A 24,352-nucleotide genomic window follows, 5' to 3' on the forward strand; every position below is an offset into this window, starting at 1 on the left:
CGGGAAAATTTATCTGAGCTTTTTTTGGCAGCTACTTTTCAACAGAATTTAAAAAAATTATTCTACAAATTTTAAAGTTATTTAATTTTTGTTGGTCAGAACTTTTGTACCGTGATATTTCTTGATCTCATCCCAAATCAATGACCTTATAAAACAAGCTGAATTAAAACGCTCTTTAAGTATTATGTCACTTTGCACTTCTCAAATAAATGAAGTAACTGGAAGTTGTGTATGTTGGAAATAATTGCCAATTGAATCGACTCAGTACACAACAAAATTATTTGAGTGCTTTGAATTTTGTGAAATATCAGACCCACTTAGATTTTCTCAATGATCTGTAGTCTTTTTCTTACTTTGCGTCAGAATTACCAGGGTGATCCTCAGAGACTCATGTGGTCTTCAGTCTTGTTAATGTGGCCTAACCCCACATTTGTGGATTGAAGTGGAGGCTTTTTCTGCCTATGGCCTCTGCCCCTCCTTTTGCTGTCTGTGCATCTCTAGTCCCAGAGGAAATTCCCAGTCTTTGTTATTCCTGTTATGATGTCCTTTCCCTGACTTCGGGGGAATTGGTCAAAGCTGAGAGAATGCTGTGCTAATTTTCTTTTTAATCTCTTTATTGCTGAAAATGGGAGAAGGGTCAAGAACTTTGCACTGGTCTCAAAATTATCACTTAAAAACTGGAAGAAATTACAAACAGGATCTGGTCCTTTTTTGGCCATGGTATGGAATGTGGTGTCAAGAGCAGCTAAAGGGCGGGTACTGTGATGTCCTGTCAGTCCTATTCAGCTGCCCTGAGCAAGATTAGGCAGGGTGTCTGTGGAACAGGGGATCTCTGAGGGAGGTGGGCACCCACAGACTGGAAGATTTTGACTGGAAGCTTTTACTGCTATCCCACTAGGAACTAAGCAGCCATTAAGTCTGCTTTTAGGAAATTTTCTGCTTTGTGTTTGGCTACCAAGCCCCCATCATGACCCACAGAGTTGAGGTCGTTTCCCATTTGTCTTGATCTTCCTGCATCCTATTTGTGTCTCCTGTATTTGGTTTTATGATTTCTCTGGTAGGCTGTTTCTATAGCCCTCTACTTCCAATGAACTCACTCTGCTTTCTCTCTTCTTTTTCTCAAAACCCACAACTTCATAAAAAAACTTAGCTCTTTTGAATTAAGTCTGTGTGTGTCTGTCTTTTAAACCCCAGGTCATTTAAACCACCTGCAACTTGAGCATGTTAAAAGCAAACAAGAGTTTTAGCTGTTTTGTATGATTTTTCATTATTGCATATTATATTGTCTAACTTTGGTCCACCCCTTAAGCCACAATCTCCCTTTCAGAATGAAAGGGTTATATTTTTGTGAACATAATCAACAGAAATTAAGGGGAAGCAGAGAGAGAGAGCAAAAACAAAATCACTGGACCAATGAAAGATTCTACCATTTACGTAGAGGGAGGATATCATTCTATATTTATCATATATTATTTTTCCTTCATAAATTTATTCTCCTTGTGAGAATATACACTGTTTCCAGAAAGCACCAGTTTACTGCACATGGGCTGTCTCTATGGTGAAATCTATTGGAGACCCTATCCTTAAATCAAAACTTGTGAAACAAAAAGAGGCCAGTCTTTAATGAGTTAGGGACCAAAGTATTTGGGGTCAAAAAGTGGAACCATTATCATTAGAAATGAGACTTCAATCAGATAAATGTTAGCCTGATACCCTAACCAGAACATGTTTGTACTGAGCGTAGTGACCCAATGGTGCTTTTATAGTCTCTTGTTTTGCCTGTTGGATTCTTAGTAACTGATAACTGTAGTAAGTCCCCAAATATTGATTTTTCTTTACAAATGGGGTTTATTTTAATGAATATAAAATGCCAACAAATTCACTTCTCTCAGAGATAGCAATCATTGCCTCAGAGTTCTGTAAACCAGATTTTGCATAGAAACAAAAGAAATTCATACAAACAAATGACTCTTATTGACATATAGGCAAGCAAGTTAGTGGAAATCACTTAAGATTATATATGCTCACGTTTTACAGATCACACTCCAAGGCTAATAGCTGGTTTTCTCAGCAAGGTGAGCAAGTGACTCAGTTCTTTGTGGGTGTCTGTGATGGCTGCAGCACTCACAGCCACTGTCTGGTGTTGACCCCCTCTGATACTAGGGTCACCACAAAAGCTAGCTTAGGCCCAGACCTCTGCAGCTAGCATAACTCAGTTTCTACCAACTGAGAGATTGCCAGGTCCAAGAAATGGCTTTTTCAATTGATCACACTTCACTTAAGGGTCACACCCATGCATGCCTGCTCTGTGCATTTGCACATTTATTTAGGTGTGAAAAATATCAACAAGTAATTTATCTTATTATAGAGAGAGGTCGATGTATATGTGTACTGGCTTCTGATTTTTTAAGTATTTGTGTTTCTCTCCATTTATAAAATACCATTTTCTTCAGTGGCTAAAGTATGGTGTAAGCAGAAATTATCTGACTATGCTATACAACTGTACCTACATATTGCCTTATTAATATAGCTTTCAAATTTGGTTTTATACTGTATATTCAGTTTTATATACTGTTTGTGACTTGCATAGTGAATACTTTTCTTATAATGAAACTTGATTTTGATAGTGTATCTATTCTTAATTATACATTTAAGTGAAAGTGAATGAATTCAGAAGTAGAAATGGTGTTTAGTGAAATCTGTAGAATATATGAAGCTTGTTAAATGTTGAGCAGAAGTACTACTGCTTATTCTGTTTATGTTTTCAAGCTTCCTTTTATGATCTTCCTTAAACCTTTTCTGTATGACCTTTGATGTCTTTATTTTCCCTATTGCACCCTTGCATTTTGTCTCTCTCCGGTCTAAGGTCAGTTATAAAAATGTACCAGCAAGAATTGAAAATAAAACAAACGTGTATAATATCTTGCAGTGGCTAAGGTCATAGACTCTGTGGATCTGAATCCTACTTCTACACTTACCAGTTTCTTGGTTATTGTGGGCTAGGTAATTAATCATTTAGATTCATTTTTATCATTTCTAAAATTAGGAAGATATTATTTCCTGGCAAAATTATGTGCCCAATAAACATTAGTTGCTAATATTATTGTCATCATTACTTTGTATAATATTATTACATTGAAGATACATTTTCTGCATGGTAGAAAATATACTTTTTTTTGCAGATCTATATATTTTCTTAGCTTCTTCGGGGAATATAGAATAATATTATACCTAGAGGGCATGATTCGTGACTGGCAGTTTGGAGAAATCGTAAATAAATTAATGTTATAGGCTCTGTTTCTCAAAATCTTCCTCAGAGGTTGGGGATATAAGGCACAGAGATGTCAGATCTCAGTAACTTAGAAATTTGGGAAGTGAACTGTGAAGAAATATCCAAAATAGCTGCATGAATGTGTAAGAAAGAGAGTTCAAAGCAGCTCTATCCTATACAAAAATTTACCCTACAAAATTCCTCAGTTCAGGCTATTTTGTTGTTGTTGTTGCTAGCTTGATAATTATGTGCGGAACTGTGCTGAGCCCTGTACAGAATCATAGATTAATAGATCTGGTTCCTGATCTGTCTGACTTTTTCCAACTTTGTGTTCTACAGCCCATCAAATCTTTTTAGAATTGAAGGTACAGCCTTGCTCGAGGTTTGGTTTCATTCTTGTCTTACTCCACTAGTAATTAATTCCTTTAGAGATTTCTGTAATAGGACCTCTCGTAAAAGGCATGTGCCCATTAAATATTGAAAAATTGTTAAAATGTATTAGACTTCATATGATTTACCTACAGTTTTGCTTATAATTAAATGTCTACTAAACATCTATGAATTTCATTTTTAATTTTGGGATTAAAAGGTTTTGTTTCTAATCTTATGTCTTTCCTGGAAGGAAATTTGCAAAGACATTTAATCTATTCCTTTTATACAGTATCTCTAACAATTTTGGAATCTTTGGCATTTCAAATAGATTATGGAAAAAAGTACATAAGTGTTATTAAAAGTCTCACTTGGCATAAAGAGTTTAACATTTAAAAATGCATAACTTAATTTTTAGATTCACAAAGTACCTTTACTTAAAAATATGGTATTTACTTTTCATGATTTATTTAACTCACAAGTATTTAATTTAGCTTAAAGTAGGGTATTAGGTACCCTGTAAGTGTAGATAAATGGCAGCTTAAATTTGGTATTGATTTGGTTCTCCCATTGAAGTTGTAAAAGCAAGAACTACAAAAACTTAGTTATAATAATTTGTGTCCATATATTTGTCTTGGTAATCTAGAAACTGTGATATTAAATCCATAGAGCAAAGAAGAAATATTTAATGGAAAGCATGATTTGACAATGAAATTTGAATAAAATGGACCCAATCTTTAGTATAACATTGAAAATGACACCTTTAGTTAGTTAATATGTTGTTGGTATACAGTGGAATCAAATCTTAAGTAAAATTGTACACACTTTAGGTATTAAAATTATCTTTAAAACTATGCTTTGTATGTCTTTTTTGTATTATATCTCTATCTTATTTGTATTGCTTTTTCAACATTATTGTCTAATATTTTTAAACATGTCTAAAACAACAAATGTTTATTTATATATACATACGCATTTACATACATTAATAAATTATTACAATATAATTTTCAAAATTCATAGTGGATAAAATATAATTTTTACCAAAAAATAAATAGGGTTATTAAATTACTAGGATAAAGATATTATCAGTGAAATGAAATATATAATTACTGAGGACACTATTTTTAGATATATTAAACTAAACCATTTATAATTTTCAAAGCAGAGTTCTTTTTTCAATGTCTTTTGTAGCTTTGCCACAGGGTGTCTCATTATGAAACAGGCACATACAGGCTGAGTATCAAACCTCTGCTGATTTGGTCATTTTTTTACTTCATGTTGTGTATTTTTCTGCACACTGTGCTATTTTGCTGAGAGTAAAAAAAAAGTTATTGTAGCCTTCAATCATTGATGCAGAATGCCATTTATGTACATCATGAGAGCATGGGGTCTTTATAAAATTATCCCTCAGGTACATTGCACGTACTGTTTCATACCTAGAACAAAATTTTCAGTGCTATATAGAGTTGGGACCATTATCAAGATTTAAAGGCAAAAGGAAAGTCATTTACTTCTCTTGTAACATATATCTATGTGTTATATTTACAATTGTGCAAAATCTGTAACTGTAACTTTGAATCTCTTAGAATTTGTCATACTCCTAAGATGAAATTTAAACAGTCTCATTTTCAAGTTTCTTTCCAATCTATGTAAATCTTAAGGTCATAAATATTTTTTCTAAATAAGAGTTTAAATTAAATGTCATGATATCTTAAGTGTTTATGTTTTATAAGTTTTGGACTTCAAGAAATCTAATTACATTTCCAGAAAAGTAATAGCAAGTTTATTTTTTCTTTGGTATTTTTGGAAATTATTTGTTACACTGTACATGTGCTAGACATAAAAAGAATGAATAAGGAATGTACCATGTTCTCAAGAAACTCACAGAGTTTTAAGAGAAAAATTATTAAAAATAAATGGTACAAGTGGCATGATATTGTTCAGAGAATGTTGTGCAAAAATCATAATAGGTAATTTTGTGTTTTATGAAAAAACTTTTCATGATTTTTCTAAAGGATTAATTGTAATAAACATATTTTTATATTTTTATCCTTATGTAACTCCTTGACTTTATATATTTTACTTAAATTTTTTGAACTATAAATATAGAAGTATAAATGAAGTTATTTTCTTGCCCAGGATCTCCTAGTAATAACTCAGATTACAAATGATCCAAATTCCCAATTATTCTCTTGGATTATAATTCTGGATAGTATTCTAGATGTTAGAGTTTGACATATCTAATTTCAGCCTAAATCATACCATTTATTCTCTCTTAATATTTTTATGCCTTATTTTCTTACCTATAAAAAGGGTCCTGAAAGTCCCACCATACTAAGCTATCATGAATATTAAATGTGATATGCATGAAGCAAAAGCTGTCTGGGAAGCAAATTAGACAACTTCTGTTGAGAGCAGAAATCTGATAGGACAAAGCTTTCAGGAAATTTCCTGTAATGTTTTTTATAGGAGAGCATCATGGTAAAAAAGAAAAATGTAAACCAATCATGCTTTGCAGCTTGCTAAAAATTAAGCATATGTCTGTGCCTGGGCTTGTGAGTGTATGTGTAGGGGTATGTGGAGAATTATCGAGCATCTCTGACTTTTTATACTTATTTTTCTATTGGAGTAAAAACCATATAACATAAAATCTACCCTGTTGACAAATGTTTAAGTGTATGATGCAGTACTATTAACTATATGCATATTATTGTACCACAGAAATCTAGAACTTTTTCTTCTTGCATGACCAAAACTCTATACCCATTGAACAACTCCCTATTTTCCTCTCTCCTCAGCTGCTAGAAATCAGTATTCTACTTTCTCCTTCTATGAGTTTGACTACTTTAAATACCTTATATAAGTGGAATCATGCAGTATTTGTCCTTCAGCAACTGGCTTATTTCACTTAGCATGATGTCCTCAAGTTTCATCCGTGTTATGGCATATTATAGAATTTCCTTCTTTATTAAAGTTCAGTAACATTCCATTGTGTGCATATACTACATTTTCCTTATCCACTCATTCATCAATGGACGTTTATGTTGTTTACATATCTTGGCTAGTATGACTAATGTTGCAATGCTGCAAAATATTCATAATTATTTTGAATAAATATCCAGCAGTGGGATTGCTGCATCACATGGTAGTTTTATTTTTATTTTTAAAGGAACTTTCATATTGTTTTCCATGCTGGCTGCATTATTTTACATTCCTACCAAGAGCACACAAGAATCTCAATTTTCTACATCCTTACCAATATGTGTTATCATTTAACTTTTTGATAACACCTACCCAAACAAGTGTGAGGCACTGTCTCAGTTGGTTTTGATTTGCATGTCCTTGATTTCTAGTGATGTTGAATAACTTTCATATATTTGTTGACCCTTTTGTCTATTGAAACTCTTTGCCCATTTTTAAATTGAATTATTAGGTATTTTGTCACTGAGTTGTAGGAGTTCCTTATATATTTTTGATATTAACCCTGTATCAGATATGTGAATTGCAAACATTCCTTCCCATTCCACAGTTTGCCTTTTTACTCTGTTGATTGTTTTCCTTGCTATGCAAAAGTTTGTTGGTTTGATATAGTGACAATTGTTTTCTTTTGCTTTTGTATCTTATACTTTTTGTGTCATAATCCATGAAATCAGTACCAAGACCACATTTAGGAAGATTTCTTCCATTTTCTTTGAGAGGTTTTATGGTTTCAGTTCTACGTTCACGTCTTTAATCCATTTTGAGTTAATTTTTTGTATGGTGTACAATAAGCCTCAAATTTTATTTTTTTGCATGCAGATTTTCCACTTTTCCCATCACCGTTTGTTTAAGAGACTGTTGTTTCACCATTATGTAGCCTTGAGACCCTTGTCAAAGATCATTTGACCAATTTATGCATGGTTTTATTTCTGGCCTCTCTATTCTGCTCCATTGGTTTATATGCTGGTCCTTATGTCAGTGCCACATCATTTTGATTACTGTAACTTTGTAATATGTTTGGAGGTTAGGCAGTGTGAGGCCTTTAGCTTTGTTTTTCTTGCTCTATATTGTTTTGGCTATTTTGGGTCCTTTGTGGTTCCATAAACATTATTTCTATCTCTACAAAAATGCCATTTGGATTTTGATAGAGATTTATTTGAATATCCAATTCATGTATATAGGATGTCTTTTTTTTTTTTTTTTTTGAGACAGAGCTTTGCTTTTGTTGCCCAGGCTGAAGTGGAATGGCATGATCTTGGCTCACTGCAACCTCTGCCTTCTGGGTTCAAGCGATTCTCCTGCCTCAGCCTCCCAAGTAGCTGGGATTACAGGCATGCACCACCATGCCTAAAAATTTTGTATTTTTAGTAGAGATAGGGTTTCTGCATGTTGGTCAGGTAGTCTCAAACTCCCGACCTCAGGTGATCTGCCCACCTCAGCCTCCCAAAGTGCTGGGATTACAGGCATGAGCCACTGCACCTGGTCAGGATGTCTTTCCACTTATTTATTCCTTCATTGATTTCTTTCGCAATGTTTTGTAGTTTTCATGTACAAGTCTTTTCTTCCTTAGTTAAGTTTATTCATAAGTATTTTATTCTTTTTGGTACTATTGTAAATGATGTTGCTTTCTTAGTTTCCGTTTTGGATTGTTCATTGTTAGTGTATGGAAATGCAACCAATTTTTGCATGCTGACTCTGTAGTTTGCAACTTTACTAAATTTGTTTTTTCTAACATTTTTTGAAATCTTTAGGGCTCTCTACGTTTATGATTATATCATCTGCAAAAACAGATAGTTTTACTTTTCCTTTATGGCTTGGATGCCTTTTCTCTCCTTCTTGCCTAATTGCTTTATGAAAACTTCCTGTACTATGTTAAATAGAAATTGTGAGAGTGGGAATCTTTGCCCTTTTTCTAAGGCCAGTCTTTCAGAGTTTTTTTTTAACAGTTGAGTATGATTTTAGCTGTGGGTTTTTATATTGCTGTTTATTATTTTGAGGTAATTATCTTATATACCTAGTACACTGAGTGTTTTTATGAAAGGGTGTTGAATTTTGTCAAATGATTTTTCTGCCCCTGTTGACATAATCATATGACTTATTTTTTGTTCTGTTAAATAACATAGATTGAGTTACATATGTTGAACCCCCTTTGTATCCCGGAGATAAATTTCCCTTGGCCATGGTGTATGATCTTTTTAATATGTTGTTAAATTCAGTTTGCTAGCATTTTGTTGAAGATTTTTGGATTGATATTATTCAGTGATAATGACCTGTAGTATTCTTGTCTTGTAATGTCTTTGTCTAGCCTTGGTATCAGGGTAATACTGGCTTCCTAAAATGAGTTTGGAAGTATTTCCTCCTTTTAAAGTTTTTGAAAGAATTTGGGAAGAATTTTCATTTTATCTAATGTTTGGTAGAATTCTTCAGTGAAGCCATCTTGTTCTCGGCTTTTCTTTGCTGAGATTTTTTTATTTATTTTCTTTTATTACTGATTCAATGTCTTAACTAGTTACAGATGTTCAGATTTTCTATTTCTTTCTGGTTCAGTATTCATAGGTTGTGTGTTTCTATGAGTTCATCCATTTCTCCTAGGTTATCCAACTTATTGGCGCATAATTGTTCATAAGAGTCTCTTGTTATCTTTTGTATTTCTGGCATCAGTTTCTTATTTTACTTGAGTTTCTCTCTCTCTCTCTCTTTAACCTGGCTAATGGTTTATCAATTTTTTTCTTTGGTTGAGTTATGTTTTCCTGTTTCTTTATGTGCCTTGTAACTTTCTATTACGATCTACACGTTTGAAAAAACAGTCACTTTTCCCAGGCTGTTCACAGAGGAAGGCCTTTACCCATCAGCTGGCTAGAGATTCTGGGGGCCACTCAAGCCTTTTCTGTGGGTGTCTTCTCAGGAAATGTGCAGATAAATTTCCAATTAGAAGGATTTACTGGGTTCTTTTTGCAGGAAACTGTACTCTGTTTCTTCCTCTTGTGTCTGAAGTACTACAGGTTCTCTGCAGCTGCCATATGCTGCTCAGCTCTCTGTTCTTTTCAGCAGCTCCCTGGCTTCTAGAGTATGCCAGTCCCATCAGCACTCCAAAACAGAATAACCAGACCCTTGGGCAGCATCCTCAAAAACCAGAATGTTAGATGCAAGCTCCAATTCTTTCCCTCTCTAGGAAGAAGCTGAGAGTTTTTCCCACTTGTTCCATGTGGAGCCAGTAAGCAACTATGGCCAGGGAGTGCAACATGTTTTTCTGCCAGCTTTGATGCAGTGGTTTCATGCTCACTGAGGTGTAGGAAACTCTTAACTGGTTTCTGGATTTCTCACAAAGGGAGTTTGTCCATGTACTATTGTAAATGGAGGGAAGGAGGGTCTGGGACTTTCTCTTCTGTCATCTTGATAATATCACTTCTGCCTATGATTCTTAAAATGTTAATTAACAGAGATATTTTGCACATCAGTTTTTAATCTCCAGGGCTATAGATGTAAGCTCAGCAGTGTGGTCTGAGTCTGCTGTAGAATGGTTTGTGTGTTTTATTTGTTTGCCTATTTTTGTTTCTGATAATGGGAGAAGCATGTGCTATTGAGTGAGAGGACCATAGTCCAAATCTGGACCCAGTGGACCCACTGTAAGCTGAGAAGCTAGGACTATTCATTTAACAGCTCTGAAACTCTATTCTTTCATTTATAAAGTGTGGATATTATCGAATATTCATCTGGACCTTTGTAAGTGCATTGTAAATCTGTAAAACAACAAATTAAAGTTATTTATTATATATAATAACTATAGGATAGATCCAAAAGATGTACATGTTGTTTTTTACCAACCTAATTCGTACAGCTGGTTCATTTTGACTGGTTGCTACTTTTTCCTAAGTATAACGAGCACAGCAAAAAAAAAAAAAGTGTATTGAAAAATCTTGATAATTAACTTTTTTGTTTTATCTCTTCTTTGTGTTTGGCTTAATTCTCTCATATATCAGAATGCATTTATAGCCATTTAAGATATGGTAAGAACCTGAAAATTCAATTACTTATATAAATGTCTTACATTTAAATTAGTTCTAGATATTTGGTAGGAACATGGGTTTAAAAACATGAAATATAATCAAAGGTGAAGAGAATAGCCTTAGTTATTTATCTTATAAACTAGTGATTTTCATCATTTATTTTTTATGTTGAGATAACTAAGACAATAATTCAAGGTCTATAATGCTAAGAGTCATATAAGCTTCTAAACAGCCATTTTTGGAAAGTATTCTATGGGAATGTAGCAATTTACATGGCACATTTTCCCAAGGAATTCAGAGCAGTTCGTGACCCTTATGTAATTTGTGGGAGGTAAAATACATTTGTCATTATTTGAAATCCCAAAGTCTATGAATTGAATCAAGAAGTCTCTTTATAGGCTTTTCTGATTCAGGACAGCCAACCCTAACGAGACCTGGAACACACAATACTACTAACGGTTTTTGTCAGCAGGAAATTCAAAAATAGCACACCTAGAAGAATTGTCATTTTACACTGAGCCAATTGTCATAAACTGTGTGCTCCATGTGTTTCAATGGAACTGAAAACCCCAACTCAATTTTCTGCTGAACAAATGTTTAAACTGAAAAAAGTAACAAAGCCCACAAACAACCCTTTTACTTGATGCACATTTTTCTTTATCTTCTTGTTGGGTTGTAAGAATGGGAATTCTACATAGAAGGAAAGATATAAAAATGAATTCAATCGTGTTTGCTAGTATTTTCTACACTGTGTACTGGGCTGTGACGAACATACTTTATTTGATAGGAATTATAATCATCCTTTGTTCAGGAAAAGATGAATTCAGGACTTTCTATAATTAATATACTTGTACTCTTTCAGGAAAACTACATGCTGTGTATTTATATGTTAAAGCAACAGGCACTATAAAAATTTTGTTGATACTGTGTGTGGTAGTTTTCAGCTTTTTGATACTTAAACCTTTGCTTCTACAAAGCATTATGCTGGTATAGCTGTTTAGCAATAACTTTTGATTATTATGGGCCTAGTTGTGGTAATTTTTAAAAATGGGCAGTATTCAGATTGCATATAAATTGCAGTGATAGAAAAAAATAAAAAATATTCTGCTATAGTCTGGGAGAAATTTTGATAAATCATGTTATTATATGGGTTGTTAAGTTCTTTGGAGTCTTTTGAAGAGTGTCCAGGCTGTTTCCATGCTTTGTTTATATAGGGAAATGATTGGAATAAAAGCATGAACTGAACTATTCTTGAATTAATCCAAATGTTTATATTATGGCATTATTGATAGAAATTTTGTCTTGTTACTTGGATATCATGCAGTGTTTATGAGGATAGCAGTTTTCTAGCCAAAATCTCACTCATGAAGTTCAGCTCTCCAACTTTAGAAATGATTTTTCTTTTTCTTCATGCACACATTCTTGGCACAAACCTCAGTAAAGTTAGGCTCAGGTGAATGTATACAGATTATCATTCTGAATATGATTTTTTGAGGGGCATGATTGTAGCTTTTGTGTGATCAGCTACAGTAATTTTTACTAGTTTTTTTTGCCTTTTGGGTTTTTACTAAATGTTTTTCTACTGTTATTAATTTTCTGTAAAATATATTTATAGTGTCTCTATTCAGAGAGACAGAGCCAGAGAGAGAGAGAGCACATGTTCTCCCCATGTAGAAGTGACAATTGTACTGGGAGATGGTGTGATATACCAAACATTTCCTCAGTCCTCTTTCCTTTACTAAGCCCTACATTTTACAGAAGTGACTACCAATAAAGTAGACCAAGGAGAAGATCTCTGTATGCCTTAACAACTTTTCAGTTTTGCAAAACTATAATAATTCTTACATTAAATGTTATTGAAAAGTTTTTTTTTAAAAATTTGATTTATGGAGGGATTATGATGAGCCTCCTTAAAGAGACTAGCATGCTGCTTAGACTACGCGGAGCCACTGAGCAGATTCTTAGTCAAGCTATGTGAACAGCACGCTGCTGGCTATTAAGAAGCCAATGATAAACAAAATAGATATGATCTCTGCCCAGTTATACAAATGCATTTCAAGTTATGACAGACGCTGTGAAGGGCTTGAATCTTCTGGTTCACACACCTTCTCCCTGCCAGGAATCCGGGTGCAGAGCCAACGTTCTTTGCTTACTGGTCACGAAAATAAAGGAGGGTCAATTGGAAGATCCTGATCCATAGTTAGTTGATGTCCTTTCTGAGTCTCCACAGAGAGTTCGAGGAGTTTCTTCTTGGCAATCTTGACTTTTTTTTTTTTTACATATATCTCTATTATAATAGGTCCCATTAGTTAGAATTGTTCTATTTCAACCTTCTGCAACTTAAACAGTAAGTCCTTGCAGTATAGTGAAAAGCCTTTTTCATGTTGAATTGCTTCATACATTTGAGATTTAAAGTGATGAATATGCGTGTTCATTCATTTATTCTTGAAAATATGGAAGTACATTTGGGTTTTTGTATTTTTCTATTCATTAATTTTAAATGCCAAATAAATTATTACTTTTCTACATCCATTAAATGGGGATAATAACGCTTATCTCATTAGTTTACTGTGTAACTAAATGAGATAAAGTATTTACATATTCTAGATGCACATGTAGAGTATCAAGATATGTGAGATATTACTAATACTAAATAATACCACATTCTCTATCTATTACAAATTTCTATTAAAATTGCACTTTTCACATAAAATTTTGGCTGTGACCACATATGTGGGCACTTATGTATTAGTTTAGAGACCTATCAGTTGATTATACTTTTTCTGTATTTTTTTCTGAGAATAGAAATTTTAAAAAAACTTTCATTCAGTGCCTGCAAATAAATTAACTCAAAGATGTTCAATTCTAGAAGGAAACTTACAAATTATCTTGCCTGATATGCTCATATTATGAATATATAACTGGAGGAACAAAAAAATTAAAAAACATATTTAGGCCACTTTGGGGGGATTCAGTTTATTAAATAATATCTCAAGTGCTAAATAATATTTGCGATAACCTTCCTTTCAGTGCTAGAGGATTCAGCAATACACTATGTTTGCCACCAGAAGGTGCTAAAGGGAAATAAAACAAGCCTGTTTGAATGCTTTGTACTAGTATTTTTCCATTTGCTCTTGGTGGTGTCCTCTCTAGATCATTTCGTCCATTCAGTAAAGGTTTTCATATGGTATCAATATCCTATCTATGAAATTTCAAGGATCTGACCATGGGCAAAAAAAGCAGGAAATAGAGAAGTCTTTAGAAATAACATTATATTAAATATTTGAGAACATAATATTCATGTAATTGAAGATACTGTATAAATTTTAAGCTTTACAATTTCTGTTAAAGTCAACTTTATAAAGAAAGTTTATGTTCTATGCTAATTCAGATGTCAAATCTTTCAAAAGTGAATTTACACTCCCTTTAAAATATGGTAGAACCGAGAATATTGTGGAATGCATAATTCTAGAGTGAGTACATTTCATAATCTTGCCAGTAAATTCACTAACCTTAAAAAGGTTTATTGTCTTTAAGCTTTCCTAAGTATAAAATATCACCAGGTGTCTGTGTGTATTTTCTTCACATAGTTTATTTCAGGATAATTTAAGCATCTAGGCGATACTGGTATTAAACTTTTTTCCATTGAGGATTTCCCTTTTCTTTTCCATTTGGGAAATACAACATGCTTCCCAGATTCCAAATTTCACTGCTTATTTTTATGACTACTATAAAAGGATAAGAAGAGGATAAAATAGTAAAAGGGGAATAATATTGTCCTGGGAGCTATTTCTGTATCTCAGTGCTAAAAGCCATCAAACTATATAGACATTTTTAAAAGTTCTTTTGTAATATTAATATAACTGACGAAAATGTGTTCATTTATCATTTCAGCAGAAAAAAGTATAAAATTCCTCTGGATATTTTTCTGGACATCTGCCATCTACATTTTCATTTAACATGCCTTTGCAAGTTGGATAGTTTCCCCAGATTTTTTTCTTCTTTTAATTTCATGTGCTCAGTAAAAATGTGGCAGTCTTAAGCCCAGTGCTGCAAACTATACTGGTAAAATAGGGTGGAAATCAGAGAAAATGGTAATTGTAGAGAGCTTGCCTGCAAAACCATACAAAATTTGGAAAGAAAAAAAAACGTGAACTCTTCTATACTCATGTAAACTATTGTATTAGTTTCCTGTTGTTGCTATAACAAGATACCACAAACTTGATGGCTTATGACCACAGAAATATTTATCTTACTGTTCTGGAGTTCAGAAGTCCAAAATGGGCCTTACTGGGTTAAATTTAGGTGTCTACAGGGCTGCATTCCTTCTGGAAGATCTGTGGGCAAATCCATTTCGTTGCTGTTTCTAGACCTAAAGGCTGCCCTGTCACTTGGCTGTGTTTCCCTTCCATCTTCAAAGCCTTCAATGGCTGACTGAATCTTTTTTATGCTGCATCACTCTGAATCTGACCCTTCTGCCTCATCCTCCACACCGAAAGAACACTTTTAATTACATTGGGCCTAACTGGATAATCTAGGACAAACTCCCTACTTTGAGGTCAACTGATTAGCAATCTTAATTTTCCCTTTCCATCTCACATATTCACAGGTTTCAAGGGTTAGAATGTGGACATCTTTGGAGGGGGGGTTATGTTTCTGCCTTCCACATCTACCTTCTGTGCATTTTTCCAGAGTTGAAATACTATGTATGTAATTTGTTTAGCATTTTTCACCTACACTTGTGGTTTGGATTTTCTCATGTTAGTGCTTTTCAGTGAATATCTTTTTCACAGCCACAGAACACTATATGGAAAGAATTTACCATCATTTTCCTACCCATTCACCTAACATTGGCCACTTAACTTATTTAAAAATATTTATTGTATATCAGTTGTGTGACAGGTGCCCTGCAAATAAATGGGATTTTAGTCATTTATAAGACAAAGTTTCTGCCTTTAGGGGAACTAATGGGAAAGAGAGGAGGAAAGAAAGGGATTAGTCAGAGTATGAATTTATTAAAATTCTGACATGGGCATGACAATGGAGAACAGGGTACCATAAAAATGGAAAGATATTTTTTCAATGGAGAGTCAGGCATGGTTTCCCTAATAAAGTGACATGTTTGCAGGGTCTGGAGGGTGGAGAGATTTATCCACTTTAGAAGCTAGGGAAAGAGTGTTTGAGGCAAAACAATAAAAAACAACAATAGCAACAAAAAGAACATGAGTAAAACAACAATAACAACAAAAAGAACACGAGTAAAGACCCCAAGTCAGGAAGCTGCTTGGCACAGTGGATGAGTGTGAAGTGAGACAAACTGGCAGGTGTTTGGTGATAAGGAAAATGGCTCAGGATGAAGACGGAGAGGTGAGAAAAGCCATTTCATAGAAGACTTCGTATTGCAAGGTAATAATATTGGATTTCATGTTAAAAACAAGGAAAGCTATAGAAGAATTTTAATCACAGGAGAAACACAATATGATTGTATTCAAAATTATCCCTCTGGCTACAGCACTCATCATGAATGAAGATAGCAGAAGGAGAGATGAGGAGGTGGCGACCGTATTGAGAAATATCCACAGATTTGTTGATAGAGGAGATAGTCAGGATGGTAGGAGCCGCTGAAAGGTTGGTGATGCCATGATTCCATTTACTAGGACTGGTATAGGCTGAGAGAAAGCCGTTATAGTGGGAGGACTGAGTTCAATTTTGGACACATTATATCTTAGAGGTTTTTGGGTCATAAACATGGAGGTTCCAGTGAGAAGTTTATGAGTGTAGTCAAGGCCTGATAGTTTGTTGTGGGCTGGAGCTTTATCGTGGAAGCTTTGTAGACAGCAACCATAGGCATGGGAGAAAAGTAAACAGGAAAAAGGGAAAAGATTGCTTCTTATTTCAGCTCTTAAGAGGAACAATTTCTTAAAATTGCGTGAATCATTGACCCCTTTTTGTATCATTTAGAATATTGCCAAGTCGAGGGTATAAATATTTTAATGTGGAAATGAAAGCTAAATGACAAGCAGGCAGACAGATTTAAGGAAGGGTATTCCAGGGAGACAGAATAACATGGGCAATGGCCAAGAGGCATGGAGATGCACATTGTTCAGCAGAGTTTAGAAGTGTGATATGACAAGGGCCCAGGTTCTAAAAATTCTGTTCTAAAAATTTTACACTTATTAAATCAACGAGTCTGTGAGGTAATTACTATCATTACCTCATTTTATGTATGAGACAACTTAGGCACTAACAAGATAAGTAACTTTTCCCAGTTATACTGTTAGGAAATTGTGCTAGAATTCAAGCCCAGGCAGTCTGTATTACATAATGTACAACTGCTATTGCCAAGTACTCTTCTAATTACTCTCATTTAGGGGTGGCTATTTCGCTTTTCATCCTAATGAAGTCTGCCAGTATTATCCATCCCCACTGGCTATAGGAGTGGGAAAAACACCCAAATTGGCCTCATCAGTATTTTTTTTAGATGTTTTAAAATTGGAAATAAAGAACAAAATATTTCTGCTCCTCTGATAGCAAAGCTAGTGAAATGTGTACTCCAAACTGCAAATGGCTATGATTCCATCCTAGTAGACATAGTCATGGCGAGTTTATAAAGAGATGAGATCCAGTGAGTCTCCTGGTGGTACTTAAATCCCCAGCTCACTCCAGTCCTGTTGGGGCAAGACTTCCTTTACAGCAGTTTGGTCATGTGAATCACAAAATGCCTAAGCTTGTCTGAGTTGGTTACGATGATTTGTGGTCAAAAGTGTTTTGAGTAATATATGGCTGATTTATTACAGTTAAAACAGCAAATGGCATGGGTAGACTTGTGTTTAAGAAGGGTCACACTTGCAAGAGTGTGAAAAGTGCAAGACTGGAGACAGAAAGAATAATTGGACTATTTCTATAACTCCAGTGAATACTGAAGAAGTGGGCTAAAGCATCAGCACTGAGGATGCTTTAGTTTACTTCTTCAGTATTTAGTCCACTTCTTCATTTTCTCCACTGAGGAAATGGACAAAATGATATAAAACACATCAATATGGTAATACCAATTGAATTTTGTTATTGGATGGAAAGGGTAAGAGTGAGGGAGGAAATGCACAGGTTTATGGCTGGAGAAGTACAGTAGATAGAGTATCATTTAGGCAGTAATAGTTTGAGGGTGGTAGAGGAAATAATGAATCCCATTTTGTAAGTGATGTCCAGAACACACTTACATATAGTTGACCCTGGAATAGCATGGGTTTGAACTACACGGGTCCACTTATACGTAGATCTTTTTTCAACAAAAGTTATACCAAGTGTACCTGCCTCTTCTCCTGGCTCCCCTTCTACCCGCTTTACATATTCTGCCTCTGCTACCCCTGAGACAGCAAGACCAACCCCTACTCATCGTCTTCCTCAGCCTACTCAGCATGAAGACAATGGGGATGAAGACCTTTATGATAATCTGCTTCCACTTAACCAATAGTAAATATATTTTTCTGTTTCTTCTGACTTTCTTGATATTTTATTTGTATTGTAAGAATACAGTATATAATACATATAACATGCAAAATATATGTTAATTGGCTGTGTTATCAGTAAGGCTTCCAGTCAACAGTAGATTATTAGTTGATAAGTTCTGGGGGGAGTGAAAAGTTATATGTGGATTTTTGACTGTGTAGGGGGTCAGCACCCCAATCCCTGTGTTGTTCAAGGATCAAGTGTATATTGATGTGAAGAGAGACCTAGGCTTGGTATATATAGGTTTGGCAATCATCAGTGTGTTGGTCTTAGAATGTGGAATGTCATTACTGATCCTTCCTAAAGTAGTTTTAATGGCAAGGAAGGCATAGAAGCCTGATTTCATACTTGAAGAGTGAAGGGAAATCTTCTACTTAGACATAGAAGACTGAGTTCATATACATGTGTTTACTTCCTCTCAAACCCCACTAAAATATTAGCGAAGAATTAAAACCTACAAGAAAAAGGGATGGGAAAAGGAAGAAAAAAGTTAGGTCTATGACATTTGGAAAGTGAAATGTAAGAGAAACATGGTGATCAGAGCATAGGAAGCTTATAACTAACTGAAGAAGGAAGGTCCTGCAAGAAATAAACAATGTTTTACCTCTGGGCCCTGGAATTGGAGGCAACAAAAATCACTGAAACAAGGAAGAGGAGAGAAGGCTGAAATTCTGCAGCAGCAATTCATCTTTCAGATTTCCTCCACAGCCAAATGACAACTCCTCCTAAATCCTGATATAAGTCAGGAGACTTACCTATTGGTAAAATTAAATCAGAAGTATTCTAGACTTCAGGATATCAGACACAATAGAGGGCCTGAAAACAAGGTAATTGATGAAAAAACTAGATACCAAATAGAGAAGCCATCAACTCCTTCTTTACCCAGGATGCTATATCCAAGATTTAGCTCTCTAGGCAGGAGCATAATAGATTCCTATTTCAAGGAAGAGGTGTGCATATGGGAATGAGGGGTATAGAATTAATTTCTAGATATTGACATTTGAAGCTTGTTGAAAACATTCAGGCCCTACCCAATTATTCTAAGACCTGTGAACAAGTAAACTCTACTTAGTAACACAAACCTCACTCTCTACTTGTTAAGCCTCACTTTAACATATAGATTGCTAAGTATCCCAGGGAATTTGAGAAATTCCTTTAATGTAAGACAAAGGAAAATGGGAAAATCAGGAATAATAACTCAGAAGAAATTGAAACATTCACAATACAGTTAGCAAAAGAAAAACTTTTTAAAAAGCAATAATTGATATGCTCAGAGGAAAAATAAAAGACACAGGAAAGATGAATAGGATGAAATTTAAAAAGAACACTTAGTGAACAAAAAGATTTTTAGAAATGAAAACACATGATTCTGGAAATTAAAAAAAACAGTAATGTAAGGATTGGAAATTAAAAGTGAGAGAAAGTTAGAAACAGCTAAAAAGAAAACAAAGGAGAATCATAATAGGTAAGAAAATTGAGGAAAGTAAACCAAGTAGTCTAGTATTCTAATTTATATATTCAATAAATGTTTATTGAGCATTGTTATGTGTTTTGCATTGTTCTAGGTGCTGAGGATATCAGAGCAGAATAAAATAAAATCCTATGATCAGGAGTTCCAATAATACAGAATTGAGAAAATGTAAGTGAAATAATTAGGAGTGAAATAATGCCAAAAGATAAAACAACACTCTCTGAATTACTAAGTTTCCAGATTAAAAGTGCCCATTGAATGGGATGGCATAGTGCTTTTTTTTTTTTTAAGAAGACAAAAAGGCACATAATCATGAAATTTTTAAATACTTGGGTTAAAGAGAAAATCTTAACAGCTTTCACAAGTAAAGGGCACATTTGAAGCTGAATATTCTTAATAGAAGTACTAGAAGCTAGAATAAAAACAGAACAATGCCTCAAATACTCAAAAGGAAAATGATTGCCAACCTAGAATTTGTATTCAGCTAATATTCTGAATGACATAAGGATTAAAAAATAAAGATAAATAAAAGTATTTCAGAAAACACACAGTTTCAAAATTCTTCCACTCATATAACTTGTGGTTCATCAAACTAAGGGAATAAATCAAGAAAGAAAATAGCATGAGATTCAGAAATTGGAGGATTCAGTGCAGAAGAGAGGCAAAAGTAATCCCAGAGCAATGAAGTGGAAGAAAGGGATAACACCTGAATACCAGACCCATACAGCAGCCAGTCCTGAGTTTTGGAGGAGAAGGGAAGATTCCAAGGGAAGGTCTTTCAGAGAAAAAAGATAAGTTGCAGTAATGGATTATCCTATATGTTCTATTGTAGAGAGTTATAGAAGAATTAATGACAAGAACATAGAAAATTGTGCAGTTTTCTTGAAGAGGTGCTCAATTGTACAAAAAGAAAAAGTTGCTCACGAATGTAAATGATTTTATGATACGATATATAACCCAGCAGAAAACATATTTACCTAGTTGGTATAACATAAACACTGAATGTTAATTACTATCCAAATTGTGATTGGCAAATTCTAGCCAGGGTATAAAAACTAAGACTAAGAGAGAGAGGAATCTTCATTTTCCATATAGGAATTCAAGAGATTGTTGAACTTTTAATGGGAAACAGCATGGATATCATTTATCAACTTGAGAAAAATTCAAGAAGACAGAGCTAAAATAGTTAAAATGGTGGCCTTTCAGGAATGAAACCTGATGGTGACACACAGTAGTGCTGTTCTTATTAAAAATCTTTCCAAAATTATTCAACTTTTAAAATGTTTATGTGTAGAATTTTCAATATAAAATTATATTTTAATTAAAAAAATAGTGGTTAGGTGCTGAAGAAGTGGAGATTGCAAATGTAGCATAATAGCAGCAAGACTTAAGTTACCAGGGGCAGAGGAAAGACAATTGAGGAACTGTTACTACATTTAGCATTGAGGGGAAGGACAGTTTTCATATGGGAGGAGCTTGAATAGGTTTATAGGCTACAGAGAACGAGTTGGTAGAAAGGAAGAGTTTGAAAACAAGGCAAAAACAAAACAAAACAAAAAAACTTACAAGATAAAACATGTATTGGAATCACTGGAAAAGACTGAGGTTGCTGCTAATTTATGTTCTTTTTCTTCATCAAGGATTCCTAGTGCCTTTTCCTCCTCAAATTTAATGGCCTACTCAGCAGCCCATGTGCAGAAGTTATGAAGTGGGGCTGTTAAACTGTTGGTGAGAGTTTTCAGAGAAAGATCATGGTGTTGGGTTGCTGACATGGAATGAATAAGAACAGATGAGGAGGGACTTAAGAAGGGAGGTAGACATTACCGAACTTAGAAGAATTTGATACACACAGGGAAAATTCCTATACAGAGGGAGATTTGAAGAGTGGCTCTTCTCACTGCTTTATAAGGTGCTTCCATGGGTCGGTGATTCCAAGCTATAGGACCTCAGCAGTGCATGTGAGCTGCTTAATTTTTTTGTGAAACACTCCCAAAAATAGATAGAATTAAGTACTTCCTATAGACATTTATTACATATAGTTTTGGTAATCATTGCTAACATTTACTGAGAGGTTATTGCTGACCGTAATTTAATTGTGAAATATGGATTGTCTCATCTGAGACTCACTACAACCCTGCGTGGCACAAATTGTTTTCATTCCGATTTTGCAAATGGTAACAATGAGGCACATATAGTTTAATTGGCAAAGGTCAGTGAGCAAGTGAGCAGTGAAGCTGATATTTGCACCTAAGTAGCCTGACTGCTAAGCCTATGTAAATTAGTCATTAACCTATATCTGCAGTAACTACACTGTAGATGATGGAATAGCTAATGCACATGGCATTTGTTGAAAAAGCAGATAAATTGAGAGTAGCTAAGTAAGGCTGGAGCATAGATGTATGATGCACATTTAAAGGGTACACGTGGGGAATTGGTGGAGGAAGAGTGTGAAGACATAAGAGAAACTGGTTCATGAAGAGCCTTGTCATAGTGAAGACCTTTGGGCTTTAGCCTGACAGCTAGAAGAAGACATTGAAGGATTTTAACTGGGAAAATAATATGATTGATTTTTTTTTCCAGAAAGCACCTTCTTGCAACATTATAGAAAATTAATTGGAAATATCAGAGGAGGGGATATAGCAATGAGAACATTTATGAGACTGGCATTGGTTGAGGCAAAGTGTGCTAGTAGGCACAAAGAGGAGGGAACAAATATGAGAGGCATTAAGGAGGTATGTTTAATAAGATTTACTGAAAGATTGGAATAGGGCATGACGAGTATTTGTGGCTTGGATAATTAGATGAAAAACCATTTATCAATATGAGAAAAACAGGAAGAAGAGCATTTGGGAGACAAGAAAAATATGAATATACTTTGAGATAGATTTTATTTGTGTGATCTGGAGAAATGAAAATGTGCACTAGGTACTTAGTTTAAAGTCAGAGAAAGAGAGAGAGAGAATATGTGTGACCTTTATTGATCTGGCTTTGGGTTCCACCATATAAATCACCTGTATAAATTGGACATGGTTGCAACCATCTCAGAGAGATACAGCAAAGTTCCAGAACATCATCTGTGATCACTTGACAAATGTAAGCTAAATGTTGAAGCAGAATGTGGTTATGATTTCGGGGAAAAAGTTACACTTAAATGGTGGCTAGAAACAAAGACCACAGAGAAGATTGAAGAGGGGCCAGACTTCTGAGGGAAACCAACAAAGCATGGCTTCATGAAAGCAAAGGATACTGTGAGTAGTTTCAAGGAGAAAGTGATCAAATTTCACTAATAGGCCACTCAACTGTTTGATAATTAGCAAGCCCTAATTGAATTGGTTTAGATTTTTTTTTTTTTTTTGGAAGAGGTTGATTTAAGAGCTTGTTTTCAGTTTTCTAAATAAATGAGAGGTGAGGGAGTAAACTCAGTTCGTGGAGAAACTAGATATTTAAGATGTTAGGAGACAAAGCAAGGAAAGGTAAGTCAAGATTTTTGTTTGTTTGTTTCAGGATCAGAGAGACTTAAGGGAAAGAATTAGAAAAGAGAGACAAAAAGAGAAGACCCTGAATAAAAAAGAAATAATGGAGGAACATTTCAATGGGATAGCATCCAGAGTACAGACTGACCCATTTGAAGGGAGAATATTATTGTTCACTTAGGCTATGAGGATAAAAGTATAGGTTGGTGCCGAAAATCTAGCAATCCATCAACTTTGTGGACTCTGCTTTTGTTACATTCTATTTTCGATGAACCAGTCGTTTCTTTTTTTTCTCCAATTCTTGTTGTATTCATGGTCTTTTTCATTTGCACACTTTTAAATCTTTATGACAACTGTGAAGTTGAAATCACAGGCCTTGCCTGTTTGTCTTTCTAATTTCCAGGTTCTGTGTGTATGTTAGCCACATGAAAATCTTTGAAGAAAATTTTGCAGATAGCTCAAACTATACATGATTAATACCTGGTCTAGAATGAAACTAAATTTTGAAGCATTGGCTGATGACCCTTATAGAAGTCAGACAAATCACAACAACTGACTTTGAGGTTTTAAATATGCGTATTTTGTTATAATTTTACAGCCTGAGCAGATGATCTACAACCTGGCCTCAAAGATCTGCATGCAATAAATTGCAAAATGGGCCTCATTTATTTATTTATTTTTTTAAACCTCCAAATGTGGAAGGGATGAGTCAGCCTATCTGAGATTTTAAACTGCCAGTTTCAGGGACACAGCACAACCCCAAGCCATTGCTTCCAGCAAATTACTATTAAAAATATTTTCTGCTAGGCAGGACTGCCTAATGTGTTAACCTTGACCAGTTTCTTTTAAGTGAAAGTAAATATTAGAAAGCAAAAACAACACAATTACTACTGAAGGGCAGGAGCAAGGTTATTTCCTTCATTTGCTTTTGAAAATCTGTTTGTTTTAATAGCCTTGATGTTTTACAAGAAGAGTCAGATATAATTCATTTTACCAAGGACAAGATGAAGTTGAATCCATTTTCTCTCTAAAAAAAGCTAATAATATGCAAATTGATATATAAATGTCAGTGAATATACTGCGTATAGGCACCTACATAGTATTGTGTTTGTACAGATATCAAGGACATGATATTGCTCACATAATTGCAAGTATTTATGTGCAGTAGAATGAAGAGGATATTTAAAAATATAGGAAAGCATGAAAATTTTGACATGATATTTTAAAGTCTTCTAAGATACATATTGAAAATGAGTCCACTGATCATTTATTT

The 24,352-nt window shown here is 34.5% G+C and overlaps 1 protein-coding gene across 2 annotated transcripts in view; it reads left to right on the top strand.

Annotated features, from left to right (window-relative positions):
• The window catches only part of NAV3 (neuron navigator 3), a 924,153-nt gene that overhangs the window by 400,436 nt on the left and 499,365 nt on the right, over positions 1-24,352 (top strand). The window lies entirely within an intron of this gene.

The sequence above is a fragment of the Pongo pygmaeus genome, chromosome 10, assembly GCF_028885625.2.
Source record: "Pongo pygmaeus isolate AG05252 chromosome 10, NHGRI_mPonPyg2-v2.0_pri, whole genome shotgun sequence".
Classification (NCBI taxonomy): domain Eukaryota; kingdom Metazoa; phylum Chordata; class Mammalia; order Primates; family Hominidae; genus Pongo; species Pongo pygmaeus.